At 37.8% G+C, this 4859-nt stretch overlaps 1 non-coding gene across 1 annotated transcript; it reads right to left on the bottom strand.

Annotated features, from left to right (window-relative positions):
- Positions 1-4283: 4283 nt before the first annotated feature.
- Positions 4284-4390, bottom strand: LOC147823085 (U6 spliceosomal RNA). The gene has a single exon (XR_015444605.1). It is a non-coding gene; the product is annotated as a U6 spliceosomal RNA (small nuclear RNA).
- Positions 4391-4859: the final 469 nt, after the last annotated feature.

Below are 4859 nucleotides of genomic sequence, written 5' to 3'. Positions count from 1 at the left end.
CAGATGACATGATACTGTGTATAGAAGACTCCGAGAACTCCACCAAAAGTCTTCTAGACTCAATAACGAAGTTCAGTAGAGTAGCTGGATATAAGGTCAACACACAAAAATGAATAGCTTTACACCACCAATAGGCTCACCAACAGAGAAATAGGGCAAATAATTCCTTTCACAATAGCATCCAAAAAACTGAAATACCTAGGAATCAACCTAATGAAAGAAATCAAAGACCTCTTCTCTGAAAACTATAGCACTCTGAAAAGAGAGATTGAAGAGGATATCAGTAAATGGAAAGACATCCCCTGCTCCTGGGTAGGAAGGATCAACATAGTGAAAATGACCATACTTCCAAAACTGCTGTATAGATTAAATGCAATCCCAATTGAAATCCCAGCAACATACTTCATAGACCTTGAGAAAACAATCCAAAAATTCATTTGGAACAAGAAGAGCCCCAGAATAGCAAAAGCAATTCTGGGTAACAGAGACATGGCAGGAGGTATCACAATGCCCAACTTGGAACTATACTACAAAGCTACTGTGATAAAAACAGCATGGTACTGGCAAACAATCAGACCTGAAGACCAGTGGAATAGATTAGGAGATGCAGAAACAACTCCAGACATCCTCAGTCATCTCATCTTTGATAAAGGAGCCAAACACCCCCACTAGAGGAAAGATAGCCTCTTTAATAAATGGTGCTGGAAAAGTTGGGTTTCAACTCGTCAAAGATTAAAACTAGACCTATATCTCTTGCCATGCACTAAACTGAAATCAAAATGGATTAAGTATCTAAACATTAAAACAGAAATGCTGAACTGGCTGAAACAGAGGTTAGGTAGAACTCTTGAAGACATTGGTGTAGGAAAAGATTTTATAAACAAAACCTCAGTTGCCCATGAACTAGCACAAGCAATCAACAAGTGGGATCTCTTCTTATTAAAAAGCTTCTGCACAGCAAGAGAAACCACCAGCAGTGTGAAGGGACAACTCACAGTATGGGAAAAAATCTTCACCTGCTGTTCCTCAGACAAAGGTCTACTGTCTCAAATCTACAGAGAACTTTAAAAAATCAGACCTCCCAAATTTAAAGACCCAATCCAAAAATGGGCATCTGAAATGAACAGACATTTCTCAGACAAAGAAGTAGAAATAGCAAATAAACATATGAAAAAGTCTTCAACATCACTGGTCATTCGAGAGATGCAAATGAATGCAACACTGAGATTCCACCTCACTCCAGAAAGAATGGCTACTATCATGAAATCAACCAATAACAAATGCTGGTGGGACTGTGGGGAAAGAGGAACCCTGCTCCACTGCTGGTGGGAGTGTAGACTGGTGCAACCACTGTGGAAATCAGTATGGAGATACCTCAAAGAACTAGGACTGGAAGTCCCAGTTGACCCCACTATTCCCCCTGCTGGGTATCTCCCCAAAGAACTAAAAGAAACATACCACAGTGATATATGTGCACCCATGTTCATAGCAGCACAGTTTGTGATAGCTAGAACTTGGAAGCAGCCCAAATGCCCATCAACTGGAGACTGGATAAAGAAAATGTGGTTTTTTAATAAAATGGAATACTACTCAGCCATAAAAAAATGAGAAATTAGAGACGTTTATAGGTAAATGGATGTACATTGAGGTGATACTCTTAAGTGAAATCAATAGGACACACGTGTAAATATTGAATAGTTTCTCTAGTGTGAGAAACTTGAAAGTGTAACTAAGGACTAAAAGGTATAATAGAGAATGTGAAATAGGAAGAAAAGGGGCAAAGGGGAAGAAGAAGTGGGAGGGGTAGGGGAAAGGAAAGAGGGGAATGGAATTAATATGAGAAAATGGAAACAAATTCTTTGTAAATAGGGAGGGATGGAGGGGTTGAAGGGAGGGCAGGGGAAGGGGGGAAAATAAGAACCGAGACAGTTTATGTAAAGGTCCAAATTTCCAATGATGAATGTCATTATATTGTATATGTGAAATGTACCAATAAAATAAAATTTTAAGAAACACATTTAGGCAATCACTATTAGAATATGAACTGTGAATTAGATAATAGTATTACATAAGGGTTTAATTTACAGATTCGGGTAACTATAAATTGAAATTATATGTATAATATACACAATATGTATAATGAATACATTGTATATATAGGATGTATATTATGATACATATTTTATCCACACAAATGTACCTGACAGGGGAGGGAGGGAGAGAGAAAGAGAGAAAATGTTAAAGCAAATGGGACCAAAGGAGTGGGATAGAAACAACTGCTAAATTTAGGTAAAGAATACGTAGTGACTTCTTAGTCTATTCTTGCAAATTTTCTGTGAATTTAAATTATATCAAAATAAAATCTTAAAAAATTCCCTTCCCTGGTGGAGCTTACCTTGTGTTTGGGTGGGTTGGTGGGGTGGGGTAGTGTGTCACACAGATAGTAAGAATGTAAATTTGTGAAAAGTATGTTGGATGGTAAGTGCTACACAGAAAAGTAAAGCAGCAAAGGTACACAGGCAGTACTGAGGGGAAGGTTGCATTTTAAAAAATTAAACGGTTTTTTTTTTTTAGAGAAGTTTAAGTGTACAGAAAAACTAAGCAGAAACTATAGTTTCCCATATTATTAACATGGTGTATTAATGTGATACATTTGTTGCAACTGATGAACAAATTCTGATACAGTGTTATTAACTAAAGTTCTTTATTTACATTAAAATTCACCCTCCTGGGCCCAGGATTTAGCTCAGTGGTTCCAGCGCCTGCCTCACAAGCACAAGGTCCTGAGTTCGATCCCTGGTACCCCCCCCCCCAAAATAAGCCACTCTCCTGTCTTACAGTTTTATGGGTTTTGCCAAATGCAAAATGTTGTTTATCCACCATTGCAGTACCATATAGAATACTTTCACTGCTTTAAAATGTCCTGTTCTCCACATATTCACCTGTCCTTTCCCTTTAAACCTTTATGACAACTGATATTTTTACTATCTGTGTAGTTTTGCCCTTTTGAGAATGTCACACAGTTGGAATCATATAGTATATAGCCTCTGGGGCTGGCTTATTTCATTTAGAAATATTCATTTAAGCTTCCCCCATATCTTTTTGTGGTTTGATAGCTTTTTAAAAAAAAATCACTAAATGCTATTGCATTGTATGGCTTACCCCAGTTTGTTAACCCATTCACCTATTGAAAAATATCTTGCTGGCTTCCAATTTTTCACAATTTTGAATAAAACTTCTATAAACATTCATGTGCAGGTTTCAGTATTTACATAAATTTTGAACTCATTTGGGTAAATAGCTGGATGCACAATTGCTGTATTGTATGAAAAGTTTGCATTTAGCTCTGGAAGAAACTGCCAAACTGTCTTCCAAAGTGGCAGTGCCACTTGGCACTTCTGCCAGCAACGAATGAGAATTCCTGTTACTCTGTGTCCTTATTTGCATTTCTTCTTGTCAGTTTTTTTTAAAGCCATTCTGACAAGTGCATCATGCTATGTCTCATTTTTACTTTAGTTTGCTTTCCTTAATGACACAAAATGTTGAATATCTTTTCATATGCATATTTGCCATCTGTACTTTTCTGGTGTGATGTGTGGCCAGATCTTTTTCTCACCTTGTTGGGATCTTTTTGCTTACTTCAGGGCTGCAATTTTAAATAATGTATCAGAGAAAGTTTTATTAATTTTTTTCTTTGATGTAGTATTGGGGATTGGACACAGGGCAGTGGACATGCTAGGCAAGTGCTGTATGGCTGAGCTGCATCCTTAGCCCTTATAAAATTTTATTTTGAGACAGAGTCTTGGTAAGTTTGCCAAGGTGCCCTCAAACTTGTGATTCTCTTAGCTGGGAATATAGGTATGTGCCAGTATAGCCAACTTATTATAACTTTTTTCCCCATTAAGTTTATTGGTACATTTTAGGTATACAATACAGTTACATTCATCATTGGGATCTTGTACTTTTACATGATGTATCTTCATTCTTATTTTTTCCCCATTCCTCTGCCCTCCCTTCACCCCCTCCACCCTTCCCTATTTACAAAGACTTTGTTTCCATTTTTTTCCTTTCCTCATATTTTTTCTTTTCCCTTCTTTCCTTTCAGGTACCCCTCCCACTTCCCCTACTCCTTTAGACCTTTTCTTCCTATTTCATAATATCATTTATTCATTTTAATCCTTATTTACACTTTTCAGTTTCTTCAGTTACACCAGAGAAACTATTTGGTGTCCTATTTATTTCACTTAAGAGTATGGCCTCAATGTGCATCCTCTTAGCTCTAAAAATATATGGAACACTTCATGAATTTGCATGTCATCCTTGCGCAGGGGCCATGCTAATCTTCTCTGTATGGTTCCAATTTTTGTATATGTGCTGCCAAAGTGAATAAGTGTATAAGTGCCCAGCTTATTAAAATTTTTGAATAAGGATCTGAAAGTGGTGAAAGAACATGCTATTTGGGACCCTAGGGAAAGAATATTTCAGGCAGAGGGAGACACTTGTAAAAGCCCTGAGTCAAGGATGTAGTTTGGTTGGTGTGTTCTAAGATATCAGGTGACCAATATGGGGGTGATGAAGTAACGTGGGGGTGGGTATTAGGAAATATGGCTGAAGAGTTATGGTGTGCTGCTCATGTGGCCTTGTGGACCATTAGGCCTTTGCTTTTGTTTGAGTGAAGGAAACAAGAGTATCTAGCAGAAATTGATGCAATCTGATTTATGTTTCATAGGATCTTTCCAGTTGCTCTTCTGATAGTGGCGCAAAGGCAGGCAGACATAGAAGTGAAGAGACCAATTATGAAGCTGTTCCAGTAACTAGGCAAGAGGTGTTGGTGACTAAGCCCAGAGTGGCACTGATAG

The sequence above is a fragment of the Heterocephalus glaber genome, unplaced genomic scaffold (genome assembly GCF_053883595.1).
Source record: "Heterocephalus glaber isolate CG9 unplaced genomic scaffold, H.glaber_assembly_v1.0 deba00001600, whole genome shotgun sequence".
Taxonomy (NCBI): domain Eukaryota; kingdom Metazoa; phylum Chordata; class Mammalia; order Rodentia; family Bathyergidae; genus Heterocephalus; species Heterocephalus glaber.
This window is presented reverse-complemented; position numbering and strand designations above follow the sequence as displayed.